Source organism: Macaca thibetana, chromosome 14, assembly GCF_024542745.1.
Source record: "Macaca thibetana thibetana isolate TM-01 chromosome 14, ASM2454274v1, whole genome shotgun sequence".
NCBI lineage: Eukaryota > Metazoa > Chordata > Mammalia > Primates > Cercopithecidae > Macaca > Macaca thibetana.
Window position 1 is genome coordinate 59,350,521 of NC_065591.1, and position 27,910 is coordinate 59,378,430.

Sequence of the window (27,910 nt, forward strand, 5' to 3'; positions counted from 1 at the left end):
AGTCAACGGGAAGTATAAATGAGGTGCTTTCCCCAGCAAGTATGGGCTCACATAGGTGGGACAAACTGCCCAATGCGGGATCTGGTAGCTGAGATTTCATGGCCGGGTTAAACCACAGTAGTCCTTAATTCTTCCTTCCTCTTCCTCCTTCGGTCTGACCTGCAGGTCTTCTAGATACCAGTAGATGGCACTGCAACCTTACATGTGGAGGGGGCAGCTGGCTTAGGTCCCAAGAAGGGGCCCAGGTGCAAGCAGGTGAGACGTCAGAGAGAGAGGAAATTAGTTGCCCCTCTGACCAGATTCCCTGGAGAACCAGGCTTGGTGGCTTAGATCCCCTAAGCACAGCCACCTAGAGGCCAAGTCCTGATATCACAGACCAACTAGTTCCAAATACACTCTTACTTTTTATGTTGGATTCATTCATATGTTTTTTGTTTTTTTTTTTCAGCAAGTGTACATCCAATATATGATAGAATTTGAGTTAGGTGCTGAGGATACAAGGGTGATTAAGCAAGGTCACTATTTTTAGAAGCTCATGGTGTCGGAGGTGAAAATTAATATACATAAAATAATTACAATAAATGTGATAAGGACTGAAGAACAAGGATATGCACAATGCTTTGGAGGCCCAGGGAAGGTCTGAATATGCAATTTGAGGAGGTTGTGAACGTGTGAGGAGGAAGAGGTAACATTGAAACAGGGTCTCAAAGCATGAACAGGGATTTTGTTTGTGAGGCACACATGAGGGGAAGTATCTGGGGCAGGAGCAAAGGTGTGAGTAAGGATGTGAGGTGTGTGAGAGAGCCTGGGGTGTCAAGGGATCTCCATGCGATCCAAAGCATCTGGGAAATAGAGAACACTATAGAGGTGGGCTGGGAGGATGGTGAGGAAGAGGAATGACATATAGATATGGGGGAAGATCATTAAGAATCTTATACCCATATTTAGGGCTTTGGTCATAGTCCTTAAACAGATGAAGAATCAGGAGAATTTTCAACAGGCAGCTGAAATATTCTGGTTTCTGTTTAATTACTTTGGTAGCCAAGTTGTAATTAGAGGAGGGATAGACTGCAGGCAGAAACCCAACTAGGCAACCAAGTTAGAATTTATGAGAGTTAAATAAAGAAGGATGTTACGGAAAAGAAAACAGATCTGAGGGGTGTTTAGGAGGAAGGATGAGCAGAATTTTGTGTCAAAGTAGATGTGAAAAGTAAGGGAGAACGAGGAATGTAGAAAAATAATAAATATTAACGTCTACTAAACATTTAACATTTGTAATACTTTATCTCAATAATCGTAACAGCACTCTCTAAGGTAGGAATTATTACCCCTGTTTTCAGATGAGGCAACTGGAGCTCAGAGAGGCTACGTGATTTGTCTAAGGCCACACAGCTAGTTCTGTCCCCTGCCTGGTTTTCCTATGTTAAGCCTTTTCTGTCTCCAGCTTCCCCTCCAGAGTGAGATTTAGGAAATCCTTCCTTAAAATCCTCCAGTGGCCCCCTATTGTGTACTTCACAGTTGCATCAACCTTTCTCCACCTCATTCTAAAAATCAGGCAGGCAGGACTGCTGGCAACTCCCCAAAGGGCTAACCTTTCTCGTCTGTGTGCACTTGTATACGTGCTGCACCGCTGACAACTCCCCAAAGGGCTAATCTTTCTTGCCTGTGTGCACTTGTATGTGTACTGCCCTGCTGATGCACATTCCAACTGACACCTTCACACATGCTGGCTCCTTCCGCCTCATCTGCACCTCCCTCCTACCCACTGACCTTATTAACTTATACTTGTCTTTCGAATGTCATTTCCTTAGGGTAGATTTTATGACTCACCCTCAAGTCCTTGAGGTTAGGTCTATGTATAATGTACTGTCACAGCATTTAGTACTTTTCTTTCATAGCATAGATCACAATTATAATTAAGTCACTATTTTCATAATTACTAGCTTAACGTCAATTTCTTCCACTGGATTATATACGTTTTTTGAGGTGACGGAGGGGCTACTTGAGGGGTATTCATAGCAGTTTTGTTGTAGCAACAAAAATACCATGAATTAGTTCATAAAATGTGATTAAATATTCCTTATAATGGAATATTATGCAGCCACTAAAATGAATGAGAGCTCATGCCACCCTCTCTCAATTTCCAGCCAGGCCCTGTTGACAGAAGAGAAGACTCAAGCCTGATGTGCAGACAGCTCTGCATGGGACACAGCCACCAGATAGAAATGGCCAGAGGGAAGGGGAGCCCAACTTCCATACTGCCTGGAATAACACATATCCTGGGGACAGGTTTACACTGATTTCTGGGTGGTGTCTGGTGATTTTGTCAGACTGCGAAGAGCTAATGCAAGGCATATATTGGAGTTAATCACTTTTGTGAGCAACTGAGCTCTATCTGTTGGATCTTCTGAGAATAAGTGTAAGATGTTCCATTTATTTATTTATTTATTTATTTATTTATTTATTTATTTAGACAAAGTCCTCCTGCTCTGTCGCCTAGGCTGGAGTGCAGTGACCATAGCTCACTGTAATTTTGAATTACCAGACTTAAGTGATCCTCCTACCTCTGCCTCCCAAAGTCCTGGGATTATAGGCACAGCCACCATGCCTGGCCTGCATTTGTGTATCTCCTGGCCTTACCCCTCCTTAGTCAAGGGTTACCTCTGGGGTGTTAGCTGCCTCACATTTTGAGGTTGTGTATGCAGCAGTGTGCCCTAGGCAAAAGGTGAAGCTGAGTCCAACTGCTGACAGATTCCCTCTACAGGAAGTTAGTTGCCATCCTGCTTCCTGATCAACTAGCTGGAGAAAAAGATAAGCCAAGATGTGGGTTGGGACCAAAGGACGCATCTGATACATCAATCAAGTCTTCTTCCCTAACCTTCCCAGTTTTTGCCCAATGGATTAATGAATAAACTGGCAGTGAGATTAGGGATGTTAACTAGGTTTTGGCTCATAATAGAATTCTCTTGGCTGTGTCTTATTTGGCTACTGCCACAGCCAAATACGCAAATTGCCAATTAACAGTGACAAACTCTTAATCCATATTATGAGACCATAATTTAATGGGATCAGCCAGCTAATGGTACCAGCTAGATTGTTTTTAGACATGTTTCATTACATAGGTGACAGACATTTGTCCTCATTGGAATAGACACTTTTTCTGAATTTGGGTGTTTCTTCTCCCTTTGTCACACTCCTGCCAGCACTGACATCTGTGAACTTACTGAAAGTCTTATGTATTGTCATGGAATCATGTATACTTTTATATCCTGTTATCAGTTATTTAATGCTGCATAATAAACCATCCCAAAACATAGTGGCTTAAAACAGTAACCATATATTATTGCTCATGAATCTGTGGGTCGCCAGGTTGATCAGCTGCAGGTTGACTGGTCTAGGATGACCTCATTCACATGTCTGGTGGTTGGCTGGCTGATGGCTGGGTGACATGGGAGACTGGGACATGTGTCTTATCAAGTATCAAGCTACCCTGACCTTATTTACATGGCAGGGTCAGGGCTCCAAAAGAGAGACCAGAAGTTTGAAGCTTACATTTAGAACTAGCATGATGACACTTCTGCTGCATTCTATTGGCCAAAGCAAACCATAAGACCAGTCTAGATTCAGTGTGTGAGGAAATAGACTTTCTTGATGGAAAGATTGAAAAGTCACATTTCAAAGAGTATGGATACAGGGGAGGCAGGGGAAGCATAGGATCTTTTATTTTATTTTATTTTATTTTTTGAGACTGAGTCTCACTCTGTTGCCCAGGATGGAGTGCAGTGGCGCAAGCTCTGCTCACTGCAAGCTCCGCCTCCCGGGTTCACGCCATTCTCCTGCCTCAGCCTCCTGAGCAGCTGGGACTACAGGTGCCCACCACTACGCCCAGCTAATTTTTTTTTTTATTTTTAGTAGAGACGGGGTTTCACCATGTTAGCCAGGATGGTCTCGATCTCCTGATCTTGTGATCCACCCACCTCAGCCTCCCAAAGTGCTGGGATTACAGGTGTGAGCCGCTGCACTCAGCCAGGGCCCATTGTTGTAATTAATGTATCACAGCTCTGTCAAGAAATTTTTCATAGAAAAAGAAGACAAAGAACCAATGTCCATGCCATTCATTGATTTCATTATGGGACCTACAGTGGGTTGAATTGTGTTCTGCAAAAAGATATGTTGAAGTCCTAACCCTGGTACCTTTGAAGAGGACCTTATTTAAAAATAGGGTCTTTGCAGGTGTAATCAAATTAAGATAAGGTCAGACTGGATTACAGACACCTAAACTCAATGATTGGTGTCTCTATAAAGAGAGAAAGATTTGAAAACTCTCAGATACAGAGGAAAGAAGGACCTGTGAAGATGAGGACAGAGATTGAAGTGGTGCAGTTACATGCCAAGGAATGACAAGGATTGCTGGGAGCTATCAGAGGTAAAGAATGATTCTCTCCCAAGCCTTTGGAGAGAGTGCCTTGCTGAGACCTTGGGCTTCTAGCTTCTAGAACCATGATATAACAAATGAATATGTTTCTGTTGTTTTAAGTCACTAATTTTGTGGCACTTTCTTATGGCAGCTCTAGGAAGCTAATATAGACCCCATCAGACAGAAGTTGCTGGCATTACAGAGAAATGACTGTTCAGCTTTGACTCCAGCTGGGGGACAATTTCTTGTGAGTTAGGCATCTTGTCTTGCTGTTGATGATTTATGCTGTCTGCCAGATTCATATATTCATGTCTCCAAGTCAGAATAAAAAGGCCCAGGGATTAAGAGTTGGAGATGGGAGCATCACCACTCATAATTATACTTCAATAATCATTCTCAAAATGCTGTCTTTCTCTAACCAAGATTCTTTTACTACCAAAGTATTTAGCACCTTAGGGTTCAAAGTGAAACAAAAACAGAAACAAAACAAAACAAAACAAAACAACAAAACCAAAGCAAGGTGAGAGATAGTTTCACTAGGGGTCTGTAATAATGATCCCATTATATTGGAAATTGGAATCTGGTCATTTCACATTTCTCATGCCACATGCAGAAATGGAAAAAAGATGTCCTGCTGTTATCTAGGATAATTAATCTTTTAAAAAAATTAATTTTTAAGTTGACTAATATAAATTGTATAGATTTTTTAGTGTACAACATGTTTTGATACATGAATATACTGTAGAATGGTTAAATTGAGCTAATTAATATATCAATTAACTCAAGTACTTACATTTTTTCTGTGGTGAGAAAGCATAATCTACTCTCTTAGCAATTTTCAAATGTATAATATGTTGTCACTAACTATGGCCATCATATTGTACAATAAATCTTCTGAGCTGATTCTTCCTGTTTAACTGGAGGAAACTTTTGTGCCTTTTGATCAGTGTCTCCCCAATATCTCTACTCGCCCATCGCCCCAACTCCCAGCCCCAGCCACTGGTAACTTCTATTCTACTCTCTGCTTCCATAAGTTTGACTTTTTAAAGGTTCTACATATTTCTGAAATCATGCAGTATTTGTCTTTCTGGCTGGTTTTACTTCACATGATGTTTTCCAGGTTTCTCCATATTGTCACAAATGAAAGGATTTCCTTCTTTATAAGGGCTGAATATATCCCACATTTTCTTTATCCATTAGGATGGTTAATTTTGACTACAACTGGAGAAAAGTGCTTTTCTTCTCTCAATTGTTCATTTCATGTGGAGGGAGCTCTTTAGAGTAACAATGCTAGCCTCCCTCTCCAGAAGAGAAGTCAATGACTTAGCTAACTGATACATTTGGGAAGAACAAGCTTCAGCTTTCCCAACTGTGTCTTTGGGATCCAGGTTGACCTCGAAAGCATGCACTTCGAAGGACATTCTAAAGGGGCTTGCCCCATTGGTAGACCTCAGTTTTCCAGTATGATCTACAGTCGTGTAGGCAAACCTCTCTTTATTTCTGGGATTCACTATTAGATAGTTATCTTATCCAGTGACATAAACCCTCTTTCTAGTATTAACTTTGTCAGTCATAGAAATGATTATTGGCTTCTACCTTTTAACTGGTGTTGAACTCAGGAGAGGGAAAGATGTGCCGTTTATTGAGGATCCACACAACTTCAACATCTCATTCACTGGACCAGGAGCCTTAAAAAATAAACAGGGAGTGAAATTTGGAGACCCAGCTAATACGTTAAGAGGCTTTTGGTGAAGTCAGTTTTGGATTTGGACTTGAGCAAGCATACATTTGTGATTGCAGTGGTTTTGTGGAAGCTTTTAGTAAGCCAGAAGGCTCTTTTAATGGATGTAATTGGTTTTTATCAGTTGTAGCTGGGCAGGAAGTTTCAGGTTTTCATTGCTGGCCAGGGGGGAACTTTTTTTTTTTTTTTGTGATGGAGTCTGGCTCTGTCACCCAGGCTGGAGGGCAGTGGCACGATCTTGGCTCACTGCAACCTCCACCTCCTGGGTTCAAGCAATTCTCCTGCCTCAGCCTCCCAAGTAGCTGGGACTACAGGTGTGTGCCATCACGCCTGACTAATTTTTGTATTTTTAATAGAGACAGGGTTTCACCATATTGGTCAGGTTGGTCTCGAACTCCTGACCTCAAGTGATCCACCCTCCTCGGCCTCCCAAAGTGCTGGGATTACAGGTATGAGTCACCATGCCTGACCTCAGGTGGGACTTTCACCTTGGTGGGACCTCACAAGTCTTGGAACTTTATCCACAGGTGAGGATCTGTTTTTAATATGAGCCAGGCTCTGGGCTGAACTTAGGGGAGCAGTAGATGGGTCTTGTCTGCCTTCAGCCAAAATGTCTCTGTCAAGGTGCATGTGGGTGTCCTTAATATTCAAAAGGGTAGGCCTTAGCCAGATGCCACTGTGGGCAGGGTTTGAGGATGGCTCTGTAAAGGCACAACTATAGCAAAAGTGAGAGCTTTGGGTGTAATGTGCTGTAGATTATTCTTGAACTACAAAGGTATCAGAGCTAGGATATGTGCATGAGCCACGTGAGGGCTATGAAGATGCTGGTGAGCTGCAGTGCCTTAGTAAGCAGGGACAGCTGAAGTAATGCTTCAATCAAGGAGAAGAGAGAGAAGAGAAACAAAGAGAAAGGAGAGTCCTGTATCTGGAAAAGACACCCTGAATCTTTTAGATGTGGGCAGGATGCAGAACAATTATTTATCAGTTGTGGTATTCACCATTGTAAGTAGGCTGCTCCAAATCTGACCCACTAAGATGTTTTGAAATGGCTTTATCCAAGAAAGGGAACTATGGAGAGACTATCCTGGAATTCTTATGGCTTATCTCAGGCTCAAGTGCTACTCTCATTATATCTTGAGAAGACTAAGATACATGAATAAAAAAGGAAAAGGAGATGCAACTAGATGTAATTGCTCTTAAAGAGAGTATCAGAAAATATAAGCTGATGGAATTATTATTAGCTCAGAAACAGTCATTAGGTCCTAAGTAAATCTAACAAGATAAAAAAAGTGTAGATTTCAGTGCTGGCTGAAATTACTCCTTCAAAAAGGATCTAGGTATAGAAAACTATTAAGGTGCAGCATCTCAAAATTGGGGTGGAGAGAGAGACAGAGAAAGGGAGGGAGGGAGGGAGAGCATGAGGGAAATCATAGCATGAGCAAATAGGGACTTCTTCCTTAAAGATGGGGACAGATACACAAGCTAGTTACAGAAACACTTAATGGGGTTGAGGGGAAGACCAGAAAGATTATTGTAAAGTACTAAATGCATCACTAGGAGTTTCCAGATAACAGCTTATTGTATGTCATATCTCTGCTATGTGGAGGTTTAAGTACTCCCTGTGTCCTGAGAAAATATGTCTGAAATATTTATAAATCAGGGACCTAAGCACAGCAGAGATAAGAAGTATTAATGTGGGACTAGGAAGAAAAATGATGCATTGGGTCTAGGTTTAGGTTGGATGCTGGTCTGTTGAGAGAACACCTTCTGTGTGGGATTATCCAACTCTGGATGGGCACTTTCGAAGAGTGAGGGCTTTGGCATAACCAGAACCCATTGATTTTATGTCTTAATTACTAGCCATGAAATAAAATCTAGAGAAATAGGGTAGTAAAACAAGTGTCCAGTAGCAGAAAGAGCTGCTACTCAAGTCTTAGACTATTCAACAGTCAAGAAAAGACAGTATCTTAAGGAAGCCCATGGCTGAATTATTGACTGGTATTTATTAGGCCTGAGGTGGATGACCAACCATCCTGGTTTTTCTGGTTTTAGCATTGAAAATCCTGCATTTAAGGTAAACCAGGATAGTTGGTCACCCTATTAATAGGGGTCCGAGTTTCCAAAGTGTCAACAGCATTTTCAGTTCAGGAATCTGGTGATGGTCATTCTCTAGTGGGAACAAATGCAGAGATAGAGAGAAATTTCTCTAGGAAGCAGGTTTCTTGGGTTGAAGACATTATTTAACAGGATGCAGTGGTAGCAGCTACATAGGTAACAGGACTGAAAAATGCTGCCTACTGCCATCCCAACGCATCAGAGCGCTATAGTCTTGGAAGCTACAACACAACAGGCATACCACCGGGGTACACTGGGATGCCAGAACTTGGGGCTCAATCAGTGTGTTGAACTGTATAGGAAAATTTGAGCAGGCTGGATGGGAATTAAAAATCCCTTCAACAAGGCCTAATGACTGAAGTGGCATCATTGCAAATTTCTACACTTTGCAGAAAGAAAAGAATGTTTCTGATATCTCTCTCTCAGAGCATTGGGGGAAGATATAAGTGCACGATTGGATTTACTCCCAAAAGTTATTAAATGCAGAGTACTTAAATAGAAGAGACAATGGTATAAAGATTCACGTACCCATTACCCACTTTAACAATAATCAACTCAGGGTCAATATTGATTCCTCTACATAAACCAAGGGGGAAGCTGTAATTTTTGTATACCATCTGTGAGTGGTTGGGTTAGTCTCCCTAATTCTGGTATTCAGAATCAAGCGACCCATTTGCTAAATGATATAGCCACATTCGTCAATATGAATTTCATCAGTAACATTGTGGTTTTGATCTCTTATTACCTTATTCTTTTTTTTTTTTTTTTTTTGAGACAAGTCTTGCTCTGTTGCCCAGGCTGGAGTGCAATGGCGTGATCCTGGCTCATTGCAACCTCCACTGTGCCTGGCCTCTTATTACCTTATTCTTTTACTTTATTTCTCAGTTGGTTGAGAACTAGAACAAGAAATTGGGGTATTATTTATCAGTGCCCTTAAATCCTCCCACAACCACTGAGAATAAATAGGCTTGCTACTTTGATTAGACAAACTTCTGCACCTACCTGGACCACAGATCCTGTAAGAGTGGACTATACCTACCACTTTCATCTCAGTCCATTACCCCTGGGCAATAGCTTATTAGATCTGACCCAGGGCTACCAGTTAGATGTTCTCTGTCTTTATTGATTAAGGAATTAAACTATGAGGCCAGGTATGGTGGCTCACACCTGTAATCCCAGCACTTTGGGAGGCTGAGGTAGGTGGATCACCTGAGGTCAGGAGTTCGAGTCCGGCCTGGCCAACATGGTGAAAATTTCTTTCTTTTTAAAAATAATTCGCTTTTTTTCTCACTTTATTTCTTCTTTTGTCTTTAGAGGCAGGGTCTCACTCTGCCACTTAAGCTGGAGTGTAGTGGCGTGATCATGCCTCACTGCAGCCTCAACCTCCCAGTCTCAGGGCATCCTCCCCCTCAGTCTCTCAAGTAGCTGGAACTACAGGTTCATGCCAGTACACCCAGCTAACTTTTAAAATTTTCTGTAGAGATGAGGTCTGGCTACGTTGCCTAGGCTGGTCTTGAACTCCCGGGTTCAAGCGATCCTCCTGCCTTGGCCTCCCAAACTATTGGGATTACAGGCATGAGCCACCATGCCCAGCCAGGGATTTATTTATGTGCAGCTCTTACACAGCAAGGCAGGGGAAGGTTAGAATAATACTTGTAAGTTTTATGGCTTGCTTTGTGGGAGAGTGGTTCTGGTTTCTATAACCCACCTTGCAGAAGAAGGATCATAATTTTTTTTGTTTGGTTTCGTTTTTTTGAGACGGAGTCTTTCTCTGTTTCCCAGGCTGGAGTGCAGTGGCACTATCTTGGCTCATTACAACCTCCGCCTCCCGGGTTTCAAGCGATTCTCCTGCCTCAGCCTCCCAAGTGGCTGGGATTACAGATGCCTGCCACACCTGGCTGAATTTTGTACTTTTAGTAGAGATGGGGTTTCACCATGTTGCGAAAGGATAATGGCCTCCAGTTCCATCCATGTCCCTGCAAAGGACATCATCTTGTTCTTTTTTATGGCTGCATAGTATTCCATGGTGTATATACCTTTTAATGTAGATTACCTTGATTACAGGAACAATATTGTTACAGATTTTATCATTTTTGAGAAAGTATAATGAAAATTGTGTCTAACAAAGTAATAAGATTCCTTTCTGTCTATACGGTGAAAATGCTCAGGATGTTCACTACAGCCTGCCTCACCCTGGAAAAGGGATGTGAGGATAATGAGAAAGATGAGTATGTTCAGTGTGGAGCATGCAAATTTGCATGAAAAGTAAATGTAACCTTGTGCCTAACTATGACTGGTTCCCAGAGATATTTTAGTTCTCAGTTTTAATAACGTGTCTAGCACAGAAAAGCCTAGAACATAAAAGGGTCCAATACAAATTTACTGATTTAAGAAAAAATAATGTTTGTTTTGCTAAGAAAGGTAAAGCACCAATAAGAAATGAATCATACTTGCAGTGAGATAGATAGATAGATAGATAGATAGAAAAAATAAGTTAAATTTAAAGTCAAATAAAAATCCAATGTCAATTGGATAAGAAATTGATGTTTAAGTCTAAAAAGTAAAGCTTGTCTTTATTTTGTCCATATTTTATTTAATTTTATTTGTGATAGGGTCTTGCTTGCTCTGGAATCCAGATAGGAGTACAATGGTGCTACCATGTCTCACTGTAGCCTCAACCACCTGGGTTCAAGTGATTCTCCTGCCTCACCCTTCCAAGTAATTAGAATCACAGGCATGTGCCACTATGCCCAACTAGTTTTTAAATTTTTTTTTTTACTTTTTAAAAATTTTTTATTATTCTTTAAGTTCTAGGGTACATGTGCATAATGTGCAGGTTTGTTACATATGTATACTTGTGCCATGTTGCTGTGCTGCACCCATCAACTCGTCAGCACCCATCAACTCGTCATTTACATCAGGTATAACTCCCAATACAATCCCTCCCCCCTCCCCCCTCCCCATGATAGGCCCCGGTGTGTGATGTTCCCCTTCCCGAGTCCAAGTGGTCTCATTGTTCAGTGCCCACCTATGAGTGAGAACATGCGGTGTTTGGTTTTCTGTTCTTGTGATAGTTTGCTAAGAATGATGGTTTCCAGCTGCATCCATGTCCCTACAAAGGACACAAACTCATCCTTTTTTATGGCTGCATAGTATTCCATGGTGTATATGTGCCACATTTTCTTAATCCAGTCTGTCACTGATGGACATTTGGGTTGATTCCAAGTCTTTGCTATTGTGAATAGTGCCGCAATAAACATACGTGTGCATGTGTCTTTATAGCAGCATGTTTTTTTTGTAGAGATGTGGCCTCTCCATGTTAGTCAACTTAAAAATTAATTTTTTAAAAGGATTAATTATCCTAGATAACAGCAGGACATCTTTTTTCCATTTCTGCATGTGGTTCTATGCAGGTTTCTTCACTAAAGAGGCAATTTCTGAAGAGTGATTCTACGTCAAAGAGGAAAGAATAAAACACTCCTTAGACTTTCTCTTTACTTCTCAAAGAGATGTTACCTGCAGGTCCAGATCCTTCACAAGCTCTCTGGCCTTTAGATGCACAACTTTTCCTTCTCCATGGGCCTCCTTTTAAAATTTTATTTATTAGGAACTCCATCGATTTGGTTGGGAAAACCCCACACCTATCCACAAGGAGGGATCTCACTTCTTGGCTCTTTCTTTCTCTCCAAATTTACCATTCTTACCTTACCAAAGTGTCTTGGTCTGAGTGTGCAAATTAGAGGTAGGGTCCCCAGGACTTTAACCAGATAAAAATGATGCCTACATTTATCCAAGCCTTGCAAAATTCTGTGTATAGAAGTGGGCTGGGGGTGGGGAAGGAAGAAAAGACTCTAAGATTGCAGTTTGTTGTGGATTTAGATCTTCCTGGCTGAATTTCCTTTTCAGTATTCCCACATGTGTGAGGAGGAACTATGTCAGTTCATTTGATCAATAGAATTGTTATATTAGCTCATGCACTGCTCCCAGGAACAAACATTAATTTTTAAAGAGTACAATCTAGACTCATATTGAAAAAGGATATATTTCCTCAATTAGAAGGTATCTTACCTTTTCCCCAGAGTTAGTAGGCGCCATTATTGTTCAGAAAAGAGGTCTGGTTTCTTTCCTGCTTTGCCTGGGAAGCTATTGAAATAATAAATAAGCTGTATTATCCTTTAATGGATCCTCCCTTTTGTTAATTCAGGAAAGGCTCCAGACTCAATAAATTGTTTCAACAGTCTACTTTGGGAGCTGGGGTGGCCGCCAATTCTCTTACAATAAACCCTCCTTCACTTAAGTTACCTGAGATAATTTCTATTCTTTGCAACCAACTGATCTCTGTCTAGAAAATAAATGGATTTTGAGAAGTAGGTTTGCAAGCAATAGAGCCTCAAAAGAATGTGGCTACTGTCCTCAGCATTTTGGCATGGTCCAGAGTGGTGAAGATTCTCTCATCCCAGGAAGGCCTAGCTAGCTTGACTAGACTTTTTTTCATTGCAAAAAAGTGGCACCTGACCAAGGTCCATTATGATAGGGGCCTGGGGGAATATAATTAGAAAGTGAGAGAGCTGGTGGCATGACTTCTTATACTGCCATGCCTGGTGGCAAAGGCTAATTAAAACATTGACACCATTCTAGGTTAATTCATGAAGGGTTCAGACTCTTTGGGTATGAATGAAAGTTTGAGTCAGTTCACTTGGTAAAGAAACTGTAACCAGTGTAGATACTGGTTAAAAGCATAAACAGGCTGGGCGCTGTGGCCCATGCCTGTAATCCCAGCACTTTGGGAGGCCGAGGAGGGCGGATCACCTGAAGTCAGGAGTTCGAGACCAGCCTGGCCAACATGGTGAAACCCTGTCTCTACTAAAAATGCAAAAATTACCCACGCATGGTGGCACACACCTGTAATCCCAGCTACTTGGGAGGCTGAGGTAGGACAATCACTTGAACCTGGGAGGTGGAGGTTGCAGTGAGCCCTGATTGTGCCACTGCACTCCAGCCTGGGAGACACAGTGAGACTCCATCTCAGAAAAAAAAAAAAAAAAAAGCATAAACAACATGAAATGGATTAAAAGAGAAAGACAGGCAAGGTGAGGTGGCTCACGCCTGTAGTCCCAGAACTTTGGGAGGCAGAAGCAGGAAGGTCGCTTGAGCCCAGGGCAACATGGAGAGGCCACATCTCTACAAAAAAAATTTAAAAATTAGTTGGGCATAGTGGCACATGCCTGTGATTCTAGTTACTTGGAAGGGTGAGGCAGGAGAATCACTTGAACCCAGGTGGTTGAGGCTACAGTGAGACATGGTAGCACCATTGTACTCCTATCTGGATTCCAGAGCAAGCAAGACCCTATCACAAATAAAATTAAATAAAATATGGACAAAATAAAGACAAGCTTTACTTTTTAGACTTAAACATCAATTTCTTATCCAATTGACATTGGATTTTTATTTGACTTTAAATTTAACTTATTTTTTCTATCTATCTATCTATCTATCTATCTATCTATCTATCTATCTATCTCACTGCAAGTATGATTCATTTCTTATTGGTGCTTTACCTTTCTTAGCAAAACAAACATTATTTTTTCTTAAATCAGTAAATTTGTATTGGACCCTTTTATGTTCTAGGCTTTTCTGTGCTAGACACGTTATTAAAACTGAGAACTAAAATATCTCTGGGAACCAGTCATAGTTAGGCACAAGGTTACATTTACTTTTCATGCAAATTTGCATGCTCCACACTGAACATACTCATCTTTCTCATTATCCTCACATCCCTTTTCCAGGGTGAGGCAGGCTGTAGTGAACATCCTGAGCATTTTCACCGTATAGACAGAAAGGAATCTTATTACTTTGTTAGACACAATTTTCATTATACTTTCTCAAAAATGATAAAATCTGTAACAATATTGTTCCTGTAATCAAGGTAATCTACATTAAAAGGTATATACACCATGGAATACTATGCAGCCATAAAAAAGAACAAGATGATGTCCTTTGCAGGGACATGGATGGAACTGGAGGCCATTATCCTTTCGCATCCTAAGGATATAAAAAACCAAATACTGCATGTTCTAAGTGGGTGCTAAATGATAAGAACACATGAACACATAGAGGGGAACAGCAGACACTGGGGCCTTTCAGAAAGTGGAAGGTGGGAGAAGGGAGAAGATTAGGAAAAATAACTAATGGTTACTAGGCTTAATACCTGGGTAATGAAATAATCTGTACAACAAACCCCCCAGACACAAATTTACCTTTGTAACAAACCTGCACTTGTATCCCTGAACTTAAAATAAAAGTTAAAAAAAAAGTATATATTTTTGAAAGTCCTGATCCAGGTCCTAAAACATGGGGCTGTTTCAGAAACTAGTCTTCTATATCCTTTTGTATCGACTTTAAATGGTCCAAATGCTGATGGAAGAGATCACTTCTCCATTAATTGCCCTGTAACTTTATTTATATTGATCTTTTCTTGTCAAGACATGGCTTTTTGGCTAAATGAAAGATTTCCTTATTTCTTTCTTCTCATCTCTCAGAGAAGCCTGTGTATTTATACTTGGCATCTTGGAAGTTTGGGAAGGAGTTTGGGGACCACACGCACCCTGTGGGATTGTACTGAGGAGAGGGATGCATCCAATATTGTAGCCACTTGCCACATATGTCTGCTAAGCACTTGAAATACGGATAATGTAGCTGAGGATTAAGTTTTACATTTTATGGCCGGGCGCGGTGGCTCAAGCCTGTAATCCCAGCACTTTGGGAGGCCGAGGCGGGCGGATCACAAGGTCAGGAGATCGAGACCACAGTGAAACCCCGTCTCTACTAAAAATACAAAAAAAAATTAGCCGGGCGCGGTGGCGGGCGCCTGTAGTCCCAGCTACTCAGGAGGCTGAGGCAGGAGAATGGCGTGAACCCAGGCGGCGGAGCTTGCAGTGAGCCGAGATCGCGCCACTGCACTCCAGCCTGGGCAACAGCGTGAGACTCCGTCTCAAAAAAAAAAAAAAAAAAAAAAAAAAAAAAAAAAGTTTTACATTTTATTTAATTCTAATTAATGAAAATTTAAAACTAAACAGCCACATGTGGCTAGTGGCTATCATATTGGACAGTGTAGGGCTGGAGAAACCCTTAGACAAATTTAGGAAAATGGCTTTTGGGTTACACTGCTTGTTTCAGGTGGCTGGATTGTGTTTTTCAATGTGATAATATAATAGCTTGCACTTTGTTGTGGATTTAGATCTTCCTGGCTGAATTTCCTTTTCAATATTCCTACATGTGTTAGTAGGAATTATGTCAGTTCATTTGATTAATAGACTTGTTATATTAGCTCATGCATTGCTCCCAGGAACAAACATTAATTTTTAGAGAGTACAATCTAAAAGCATGCTTGGGCTGGGTGCGGTGGCTCACCCCTGCAATCCCAGCACTTTGGGAGGCCAAGGTGGGAGGATTGTTTGAGCCCAGGAGTTAGAGACCAGACTAGGCAACATAGTAAGATCCTGTCTGTACGAAAAACTGAAAAATTAGCCAGGCATGGTGGCATGTGAGTCCTAGCTACTTGGGAGACTGAGGTGGGAGGACCACTTGAGTCTGGGAGGTTGAGGCTGCAGTGAGCTGTGATTGCACCACTGCACTCCAGTTGAGCAACAGGGCAAGACCCTGTTGCAAAACAAAACCAACCAACCAAACAACCAAAGCATATATCTGCATGCTTGTCTGAGGGACTGCGGATGAGCGGGTGGATAGACAGCTTACCCCTCTTGAACTTACACTCTCCTCTTGAGCATCAGTGGTGGGAGTTCCACAAAGGTACTGCAGCTGGGCTGAGGCTAGATGAAGACACCATCTTAGTAAAAGGCTGTGGGGTATCCTGACCAGATGGGGAGAATTTGGGGAAATATTTTCAGCTGCTATTCAAAGAATGGCAGCAATACCCCACTCTGCAAGTCTCCCTCCTCTTTGAGGTCCCATTTTTCTGCTACATAGTCATAAGACCTATTTATGCTCTGGCAGCATTTTGCGAAGTTCTCTCTTACCCACCATCTCTTTGGGGAGGAAATGAGGTAGGCCTGAAGATCAGAGAGGATAAATGAAGTGGCTAAGGTTACCCAACAAGTAAATGGTGAGTGGCAGAAACAGGATTCACAGCCAGTTCTCTGCGTGTGCTCAGGACTTGTTGCTCCTTATCGAAACCATCCTAGTTCCTCTTTGCTGCCAGTCATGCATGATCGTTGAAAACACTCAGCACTCAGAAAACATTAAAAAATTATTTTTAAAAATTTCATTTCACTCTTGTAAGGGCATAATGCTTACTCTAAACCAGGATCAAAAATAATAGAGTTCAATAAAGAAAGAATATAGATGGGAAAGAAAAACATATTGATAATTCATTGAGGGACATCAGTGTGATGAATGTCACTATTAACTTTTTGTTTATCCGTTTTATAAAAGCAGCAAGGTTTAAATTAAGTGAATTATCCAGAGTGTATACAACCAGGGAGGGTACAGCCAGGATTTGAACATAGGGGTGCCGATAGAAGCCCTGGTATCCTACAGAACCTGGAGGGGCAGAAAGCTTACCCCTCTGCTATTCTGCCCCTTCCCCAAGGTTGTTGTGGGCATCAAAACAGACCAAGTACCTACAAGTCAGCTCCTACTGGACCCTCAAATTCACACAGTGCCTCTTTTCAGCTCACCTTCTGTTTCACTTATCTCCTTAATTCTCCTTTTGTTTTTCTACAGTGTCTGCTGAGGTCATGGGTTGGATTGACACGTAAAATACAGGATGCCCCATTAAAATTAAATTTAACATGAATAATGAATAGCATTTCTAGTATATTGCATGGGACACACTAATACTAGAAAAGGTATTCGTTGCTTATCTTACACTAAAATTTAACTGGACACCCTATATTTTTATTTGTTAAATCTGGTACCTCTAGTCACCTGCAAATCCCCTGTCATGAGCATTAGTGTGGTCAAGGTCCCAGGCTTCTTCTAGTTGAGGAGCCGAGTAGCATCTAGTCATTCAGTCCAGAGATAGGACATAATACATGTTTAGCTTCAACTTCGTGCAAAATACTCTATTGGCCCTCTGGAGGGATGAAACTGTAACTTGTTTGGCCCCTCCTGTCCTCCATTTCTTCCTATGGGAAATGGAGATGAAGTTTAATTTGGACCAGGCTCAAACCCTGATGCTGCCACTTAGAGTTATGGTCTTTGTGCACGTTCCTCTTCCTTTCTGATCCTCCTGATTCCTTCACTGGGTAGCAAGTGAAAGAAATAAATTCAAAGAGTATGTGAAGCTATATGCAAATAGTTATGTGGTAGTGAATGTTTTTTTTTCAACAATTCCAAATTCACTGGATTCAGATTGCTTCTCTAGCTGCTGTGATATTTTTGGTAACATGGTTTGTTTGCCTAAGGAGCAGATGCCAGGGTTGGATTCCAGCCCTGCTATTTATCAGTAGTGTGATCTTGGCAAGTAATCTAATCTCTTTGTTTCCCCATTTCCTCACTGTGAAGTGGGATAGTAATATTGCCTATCTCAGATGGTCATTGTGAGGATTAATTTAATTAATACTCGTGAAAGGCTTACAATTGCCTAACAAAAATCAATTCTGTTAGAAATCACTAGAGCAGCTACCCTCCAGGGCCAGCGTGAGAAGGAGGTGGAAGGCAGTAGATTTTTTAAATAGAGTTCAGGAATTAGCAAATATCTCCAGGATTATTTATTTATTTATTTATTGACAGGGTCCTGCTTTGTCACCCAGGCTAGAGTGCAGTGGCGTGATCTTGGCTCACTCTTGGCTGTTCTCCTGGAGAAGTAGAGCAGCTTCTACCTGTCCTGGAGAACTTTAGATTTTCAAAGGCAATAGAATTGGTAGGGTCCAAACTTAGATTTCTAGGGAACAAAGGGAGACCTAGGTAATACTTGGGTTATAAGTCGAAAAAACAGAAAATTATACTAAAATTATATACATATGTATGTAATTCTATATATATATAAAATTTTAGTGTATATATATAAAATTTTCTCTCTATATATAGAATTATATATAAAGAGTCAATTTTCATTATCTGATGTAGTTATAATCTATAAAATTGCTGAGAACACCAAATTAGTGACCACTGAACCATTTCTTTTGGGGAAAATGCGGAGTTAGGTTCCTGTAAGCCATAGTCACAACAGTTTCATCAACCAATCAATACATAACCTTGTTTTATGTGTGTTTCTGTTTAAAAACACCTTATTTAATATATATTATTGGGTTTTTAACATTGAACTCCGAGCTGACAGCATCATAGCTCATGTCTGCACAAAGCCTACCTAACCCATGTATTTTCTCTGTTAAGACACCACAGCCTGTGCTCAGGCGCAACAGACAGTACTTCAACACTACTCTTGGGGGCCACTGTAAACAGTGAAATTACCAACAAAAAGCACAAAAATTGAAAACATAGCACTACATAGATCGTGAAAAAAAAATGTATTAATATTTACCGTACCAGTGCTGAAACAAGAAGGGTTTGTTGCCTTACTGGACGTCATTTGGGAATGTTCCCTGTTGAGCCACTCATATTTTTGTCCCCTTTGTGTATGTCTGCAAATGACCACAAAAACTCCTGAGTGTTGATTTTGGGGTTACAAATACATTTTTGTAAGTAGGCAAATTTGCAAATACTGAATCCATGAATAATGAGGATCGACTGCATATATAAAAAGGTGGAATCAGCAAATAGGTGGCACAGAGGAGGGTGAAAGGATCTAGAGGTCCAGAAAGCTAGGCTGGATGGTGAGGGGAGTGACTGCAGGGTCACGTTTTATCTCCTCCCCCACCTTCAAGAACTGATTAGCAACTGGTTCAAGCTCTGTGATGTGAGTTGGTGGACTCTAGACCAGAGAGCACTTTCTCAGTGCCCAGCTGCCTGAGGCAGCAATGTGCTCAGTTTGATGGAGCACTATCTCTTTTTTCTAAAGAAATTTAGAGGCTTGGGACATTAATTCCACCTTTTCTTTTTTTTGTTTTCTTTTCTATTTTTTTTTTTTTTTGAGATGGTGTCTTGCTTTGTTGCCCAGGCTGGAGTGCAATGGTATGATCTCTGCTCACTGCAACCTCTGTCTCCTGGGTTCAGGTGATTTTCCCACCTCAGCCTCCTGAGGAGCTGGGATTACAGGCACTTGCTATCATGACCAGTTAACTTTTGTGTTTTTGTAGAGACAGGGTTTCACCATGTTGACCAGGCTGGTCTTGAACTCCTGACCTTAGGTGATCCACCTTCCTTGGCTTCCCGAAGTACTGGGATTATAGGCATGAGACACCGTGCCGGCTTCCACCTTTTATATCTATGTGGGATTGGGCGCCTCCTCTGTCACTCTACTATCTACACGGGAGTCAATTTTTACCAAAATAAGAAAATACAAACATCAGTCAAATAAGGGAACCTTAGGCCCAGATTCCTGCAGAGATTAACTCTTGATTTTCTCTCTCATCCCATATCCCACATAATTCAATTTTAATTAGTTTAAATTTAAATTTAAAAACGTATACTTGATTCAGTTATTGGAAACTTTTAAGTATATTGGAACAACTTGGGTATGTAAATCTACTTTTTCATTTTATGAAGTTGTTAAGCAAACTAAATATGGCCTGAGAAGGACTCTGTACTTCTATATTTGAGTCTTTGTAGATGAACTGTAACCTAGCTTAATAGTCAGATAAAATTGAAAACCTAACTTAGTGGTGTGCACCTGTAACAGTAGCTGAGTGTTGGCTAATCGCAGGGGCCATACTTCAACCACTCATAGACTACTGAATATTCAAATGGCATTAAAATAAGGCAAATGTCGAGCTGTAACCAATCTCACTGGTTCTGTACCTCACTTCTGATTCCTGTATGTCACTTTACCCTTTTTGTGTATAAGTTTTTTTCTGACCACGAGGCACCCCTAGAGTCTCTGTGAATCTGCTGTGATTCTGGCACCTGCCTAATTTGCAAATCATTCATTGCTCAATTAAACTCCTTTAAACTTAATTTGGCTGAAGTTTTTCTTTTATCAAAGTCTAAACAGAGAGCCATCATTTCTAATGAACATTGAATATGCAAATTGAGATGTTCTATAAATATAAAATATACATCAGATTTCAGAGACCTAAAAGAATGTAAAATGTGTAATTAATACTTAAAAATATGATTACATATTAAAATGGCAATATGATGGATATATTGAGTTAAATAAAATATTTTTTAAAAGTTAATTTCATTAAAAATTTTTTTTAATATGGCTACTGGAAAATTTTAACTTACATACATTATATTTATAGTGAATAGTACTGAACTAGGATCTTATTTACCCCTGCTCACATTGTTTATGATTATGGCACCAGGCAGTAGAAACACAGGTGTCTACTCATGAGTCATGGACCTGACCTGCTGAGATTCCACAGGCCTTCTCCAATGCTCTTAGCCACTGAATATGACCAGTCTTTTTACTGGATCCCATTTGTTCTTCTAACCTTGCAAAGATCCAAGCTTCCTTTTTTTTTGATAGGTCCTCCAGGCTTCACCAGGTAGTCCTCTAATCTGATTTCCTGAGGAAACTTCAAATCCCAACAAGTTCAAGAGTAATTTCTATTTTTCCTTTGAGGATTCACGTTTCAGCCTTTGAAAGTACAGTACAATCCAAACACCATGATTTTCTGTCTCCTAAATTTTCCCATTATAGATGGAGCTGTATAAGTATATGGTCGCCTCAATATATTTTATAAGTTTTCGTGTGGAAGTATATATGAGTAATTTTCTTTCTTTCTTTTCTTTTTCTTCTCTTTTCTGTCTCTCCTTCCTCTCCTTGCTCACCTCCCTCCCTTCCTTCCTTTCTTCCTTCTCTTTCTTCGTTGTCTAAATCATCTTTAGCCCACATCAATTACATGGTTTCAGCTACTTACAGCACTCCTCCTCCTACATTAGCTTCCCAACCAAATCAATCTCTGACTGATCTACGTGGTTGGAGACCTGACTCCAAGGTCAATTCTTCCCTTCTAGTCTCTTTTGCCAGGTCCAGGCACTACAGCAGTCTTCTGCATTCTTTACAGGCAGGAATGCCTTGCTTACTGCTCTTTAGCCCATTCATTATGTGACTTAAATGCCACTTGGTGACAAAAAGAGTATCTTAAACCCTAATCCTACCTATGACAATTAATATTTCCTTCATCCAAATCCACACAATAAAAAGGAGTCGTGATTAAGCTGCAGTTCCTACTGACAGGCAAGTTGAATAGCAGGCAGTATATTGATTTTGCACAGTATACTATCTCTGGGCGACTCAATGGATTATTGTGATATGATCACACTTAACCAGATGGGGGTCTCAATGCCAAAAAGTTGAAGTACCATTCTTAAGAACAAGTCTACTAGTCTCAGGAATCATTCTCACCTTTCGATTAAGTGAGTAAGCTTTTAGACCTATTAAAACATTTTAATTCTTTCTTCTCTACTGCCCTCCCTGGCTGGCTTAGTAAATGGATTGTTGTACATATGGTCTGGTTCTGAGCAGTTTTCTGTCCTGCTTCTAAAATCCACTGAATCCAAAGAAGATGAGAAATATTCGGTAGGGTAAATTGTGTTGTGCGATAGTGCTAAACCATGTCAATTGCCCTAAAGTGGCATGGGGTGGAAGAGAAAATGCTGTTCTTTGCCTAGGGCAGACTCACTTCTTTCCCTTCCTTTGTTGAATTGATTAGCAACTATCTATTCTTTAGACAGTAAACAAATGATAGTTATTCTTCAAACAAAATCTCATAGTAAATACCATTTAACTAATATAGTGCCTAAATCTTATAAAAATTAAATTATTTCCCAGTTGTGGTAGATACTGGATGGCTAAAAATGACTTCTTTTTCCTTGGACTCAGCACCAAATACAAAGGGGGATGTCTGTGCTAAGATAAAAGTAATTGCAGGGCTCTAGTTATATACAATAGTCTGCAAGTGACTACCCATCTGGAATTACTGACCATGGAATTATGACCAAGCCCCTCCTCAGTGGTTTATTCTATCTCTCTCAATCCAGGTGAGAGGTAGGGCACATCATCCCCCAACGATCTGCCCTGTCCTTTATCATATGGGTGGTAAAATATATTCCTGGATTAGAGGCTTTAGTTGAGAAATACCATATTAGCTCAAGGTGGAGGGCTGCAGTCCTTTGATGGTGGCTTCTCAGTGATTTGCCTAAGAAAGCAAACTCAAACCCAGGCAAGGCTTCCCTGCTGGCAGAGCCCATTGAATTCCTCAGATTACAGAAAGAGATTCAATAGAGTCTATTTAGTAGTTCCAGACTTTTTTTTTTTTTTTTTTTTTTTTTTTTTTCTTTTTTGCGTCTTGGAATGTCCCAGGGCATTTTTGCTGAAGGAGCCCAAACTCCTACACCCTGACAATTGGCTCCAGCAGTAATTACATATTCAAAATGTGAACTTCAGCCAACCTAGTTCTCATCTCAGGTGTCTAGTGCTCTGATGCACCCAGTGTGCCTTGGCCAAAACAAACATCCATGACATATTGATGGATTTACTTGCTTTTAAATTGTTTTTTCTATCCCTAATCTTTTTGGTAGATGTCTATATATGTTCTAGTTTTCTAGGTCTGCCATAACAAGTTACCACAAATTAAATGGTTTAAAACAACAGAAGTGTATTTTGTCAAAGCCCAAGAAGGCAGAAGTACAATATCAGTATGGTAGAGCCACTCACTCTGGAAGGTTCTGAGGGAGAATCCACTCTATGCCTCTCTCTTAGTTTCTGATCCCTGGTACTCCTTGGCTTGTGGCTGCCCTCCAATCTCTTCCTTCATTTTCATAGTATTATCTTTTTTGTGTCTCTGTGGCTTCTCCTCTACTTATAAGTACACCAGGCATTTGATTTAGAATGCTCTCATCTCAAGATCCTTAACTTAATTATATCTGCAAAGATATAGTTATATCTGCAAAGGTCATATTCACAGGTACTAGGGGTTAGGGCTTAGACATATCTTTTGGGGGGACACTATTTGCTATTGTTTAAATGTGTCCACCAAATTTCATGTGGTGGAAACTTAATCTCCAAATTCATATGTTGATTGGAAGTGGGGCCTTTGGGAGGTACTTAGGATTAGATAAAGTCAACACGGTGGGGTTCCCAAAATAGGACTGGTGGCTTTATAAGAAGAAGAGGCCTGAGCTGACATGCACACTCCTGTCCTCTCGCCATATGATGCCTTCACCATGCTATGATGAAGCAAAAAGGCTTTCACCAGATGCCAGCACCAAGCTGTCAGACTTCCCAGCCTCCAGAACCATGAGCTAAATAAATCTCTGTTCTTCATAAATTACCCAGCCCATGGTATTCAGTTTATAGCAACGGAAAATGGACTAAGACACTATTCAACACACTAAAATATGAGATACAAAAATAGTCATTTGAGTGAATAATGTGCCTGATTCTTGCTATAAAAGGCATCCCTAAGCCTACTGGTCATAATATACCATTCCAAGATCTTCCATCCATTTGGATATTTTAATTTCTGGAGTCAGTACAAATTCACTTCCTGATGCCTCAAACTTATAGCTATTGTAACTGCCAGTGACACAGAGCTCCCTCATTGTGTGGAATAACCTTACCTCTTCCGTAGACAGGATGTCTATGACAAAGGGTGGAAGGTGGTGCCTGTCTACTGAGGCCCACTGCCTGTTAAATGAGTGGTTCTATCTGTGCCTCACATTGTTACTTTTGATTTAAAGGTTAGTGCCCAGAGGATGCATCAGTTTTTCCGGGCAAATGAAAGTGAGGGTCCTGGTCAGGGATGTGTCTTTTATAATGAGCTCACATAGATATCTCTCATCCTTTCTTAGATTTTGATTTTTCTATTTAATAATCAAAGACTGTTAAGTTACATTGCTATGTGAGACAAAGGGTTCCAACTCACAAAACCACTCACCGACCTCTGTTGAGTCTCTTCACTAGCACTGTTACTCCCCTCCAGTAATCAGCCAGCAATTGTTTTTCAAAAGCAGTGTAATTCTCAGCTGCTAAAAGCATTCCTTAGTCAAACATCCTAAATACTTATGCTATATTTTCCCTTATAGGATCTGCCCCCCTCCCTCCTTGACGAATCATCTTGGTGGAAGAGGTAGAAATCACAGAGACTCCATGGTCTCATTTTTCTTTCTGAATCATAGGACCCAAAGGCTAGAATTGACCATACTGTGGCTTCTTGCCAGTGTTAGTCACCGAGGCTCCTCTCAATCCTATTGAAAGTATGCAGCCTTTTGGATGACCCAAGATACAGAGTGTGTGAAAATTCCAAGGTGAAGCATTTGCTGACTGTAACACCTCCCTCTTCTTTGTTGCAGCAGGAGGTGTTACACGTGTTTCACTACCTGTCGTGAGTGAGTTTAAGCACTACTATTCTAGGTAATCCCTGTGTGCTGGATTTCTGGTGGATGCTCTCTGAACCCAGTGGCACAGACTCATCCTCTTGGGTATGATGTTAAGAACGGTAGTGCCTTTGTCACTTTTGTTTTTAGGGGATCTTGGCAACTTCATATAGTGGGGCACCAGGCAACTGAAAGAAGAACGAAAACAAAGATGCAGAATGATACCATCTAAGACACTACAATCTGATCTGTCTTTTTCAGAGATTTCCTTAAAGTAAAAGGAGCACCAAGTTGTTCTTGAATAGGTAAGACAGAGGGCCACCCTTAAGCAGATGTTTGTTAGGTAGATATATTTCAGGCAGCCCCAGGTCTAATGAAAGGTGTAGTGGATTTTTTTCTCCTTAGTACAGCCAACTCTTCGTCATAGTATGCTGTGCTCTGGGGACGGGGTGGGCCAGTATATAAATGGAACCCTTGACAAGCAGTATGGGTAATACCTTTTAGTTTTTTAAAGCAGTTGTTAGCTCAACTGCCATAGTATTCCACTAATTGTTGCAAGATATCTGGCCAACTACTGGTTTAATTGTCTATGTTCTACTGGGAGTGTTCAGGTTTTATTAACATTTCCTACAGAGAATCTAATACTTTCACATAATTGGAGAAGTCATTTGCAGGGGCATCCTGGGTAATGAGATACTGTAATACTGATGTTGATTAATCAAAGTTGTTATTAGTTTTCCAGAGCTACCAAAACAAAAAAAGTCACAAACTAGGTGGCTTAAAACAACAGAAATTTGCCAGGTGCGGTGGCTTATACCTGTAATCCTAGCATTTTGGGAGGCTGAGGCAGGTGGATCACTGGAGGTCAGGAGTTTGAGATCAGCCTGGTCAACATGGTGAAACCCCATCTCGTCTTTACTACAAATACAAAAACTAGCTGGGTGTGGTAGTGAGCACCTGTAGTCCCAGCTCTTCAGGAGGCTGAGGCAGGAGAATCACTCAAACTCGGGAGGTGGAGGTTGCAGTGAGCCGAGATCATGCCATTGCACTGCAGTCTGGGTGACAAGAGTGAGACTCTGTCTCAAACACCACCACCACCACCACCACCACCACCAAAAACCCCAGAAACTTATTCTATCATGGTTTTGGAGGGCAGAAGCCTGAAATCAAGGTGTTGGCAGGCACATGTTCCTTCTGAAGCTCCTAGGGAAGGATCCTCCCTTGCCTCTTTTGGTTTCTGGGACATTCCTTGGTTTGTGGCAGCATAACTCTCATCTCTGCCTCTGTCGTCACATGGTGTTCTCCCTGTATATCTCTTCCCTCTCTTATAAGGACACCAGTCGTATTGGATTAAGGGCCTATTCTACTTCATTATGGCCTCATCTTAATTATATTTGCAAGACTCTATTTCGAAGTAAGGTCATATTCATAGGCACCAGGGGTTAGGACTTAAATATATCTTTTTGGGGACACAAGCAACCTGTGACAATAAGCTTCTGCTTTTCATGTCCATACCATGGGGTATGAGAGAGTAGATGCCACCAGCCATACCTCTAGTTTACAGAATAGAATTTTTTTTTTTTTTTTTTGAGGCAGCATTTCACTCTTTTGCCCAGGTTGGAGTGCAATGGTGAAATCTTGGCTCACCACAACCTCTACCTCCCAGGTTCAAGCAATTCTCCCACCTCAGCCTCCCGAGTAGCTGGGATTGCAGGCATGTGCCACCATCTCTGGCTAATTTTGTATTTTTAGTAGAGACGGGGTTTCTCCATGTTGGTCAGGCTGGTCTCAAACTCCTGACCTCAGGTGATCTGCCCGCCCTGGCCTCCCAAAGTGCTGGGATGACAGGTGAGAGCCACTGCACCTGGCTGAGAATAGAAATTTTTAAGACAACTGCCTTAGAGGTGTTAAAACGATTTTCAATTGGGAGGCCCTCAGGCTGAGATGGCTCCACCACATTTGATTCCTACATAAGCAAACCAAAGCCCAATGTAAAAAGTAAAAGAAAACTAGGGACCTTACCAATCAGAAACCACCAGCTAACCTCTAACTAAGGAATTTCCGTATTAATGAATCAAATATATTTTCTTTGTCTTACTTCCATGTTCAGCCTATAAAAGCTCACTGCCCACACTGCTCCAGCTGAGCTCTCTAAACTTCTTTTGGCCTCGAGTGCTGCCTAATTTATGAATTGTTCTTAGCTCAAATAAACCCTTTAAAATTTTAAGGTTCCTAAATTTATTTTTGAACAGAGGGCATCATTCTACATCTTTGTTTTCTTCTTTTCTTACCCTTTTTGGAAACTGTAATACAGCTCTTCCTTTGATACTCTATAATCAAGGTCACTCTACTACAATTTCTATCAATCTCTGCTTTATTGACTCAGGCATTCTTCTAGCTGGCCCCAAGTTATTTTTACTTACCTCATGGGCTTCCATTTTCCACTATCAGCCAGTTCATATGGCTTTTAAACTTGGGGCTTTGGGGAGACCGGTAGAACCATCATTGGTTCTATTGTTAAGTTTAAGGTCGTCCTTGTTCCATATACCCAGAGAGGGAGTTAGTGCTACAGGAGATGGAAAAAAATTATTTAGGCAGATAGTGAGGGTAAAAGAGTCCTCAGCAGAATTTCCCTTTTAACAAAAAACAGCCCCCAAATCATTTATTTTCTAACAAAGAACAGCCTGAAAAATCAAGCTGCAAACATAGATAAGCAAGTTGGAAGCTTGCAGGAGTGAATGCCGGCACCTGTATCAATAGAAAAGGGTTACCTGGGGGCCAGGTATGTTCAACATGGAGGCTCATCTTCCCTTTTCTTTGTCACCACATGTACAGAAAAGAAACAGGCAACATGGTACTGGCCAGGTAGAGAACCCATCTGCAAAATAAAAGATTAGGGTGGGGATGGTCATCTTTTTGTGCCCTATACAAATGGCATACCTAGCCCTAACCAGTTTTTCGTGCTCTATGCAAATGGCACACCTGGTCCAACCAATCTTTTGTGCCCTATATAAATGACACACTGCCTCCTTAAAGTCACCTATAAAATCCCTTGCATTCCACTGCGGAACCAGTAACCCATTTCTCTGGGACCCATCTCTGCTGCAGAGAGCTCTTCTTTTTCTTTTGTCTGTTCAACTTCTGCGCTGAACCTCACTCTTTGTGTGTCCATGTCCTACTTTTCCATAGCTGTGAGACAACAAATCTCGGGTATTTACTCCAGACAACAA

General features: G+C 41.0%; 2 long non-coding RNA genes across 4 annotated transcripts in view; one reads left to right on the forward strand and one right to left on the reverse strand.

Moving 5' to 3' along the window:
* LOC126935311 (uncharacterized) overlaps nucleotides 1–2,266 on the forward strand; it is a 39,589-nt gene extending 37,323 nt beyond the window's left edge. For all 3 annotated transcript variants that reach the window (XR_007719217.1, XR_007719219.1, XR_007719218.1), the window contains exon 3: nucleotides 2,148–2,266. This is a non-coding gene — a long non-coding RNA (uncharacterized LOC126935311). The remainder of the gene's footprint in view (nucleotides 1–2,147) is intronic.
* LOC126935301 (uncharacterized) overlaps nucleotides 1–27,910 on the reverse strand; it is a 57,498-nt gene that overhangs the window by 25,546 nt on the left and 4,042 nt on the right. Inside the window, exons 2-3 of the long non-coding RNA XR_007719208.1 lie at nucleotides 27,452–27,558; nucleotides 27,104–27,246 (exon numbers count right to left, since the gene is read on the reverse strand). This is a non-coding gene — a long non-coding RNA (uncharacterized LOC126935301). The remainder of the gene's footprint in view (nucleotides 1–27,103; nucleotides 27,247–27,451; nucleotides 27,559–27,910) is intronic.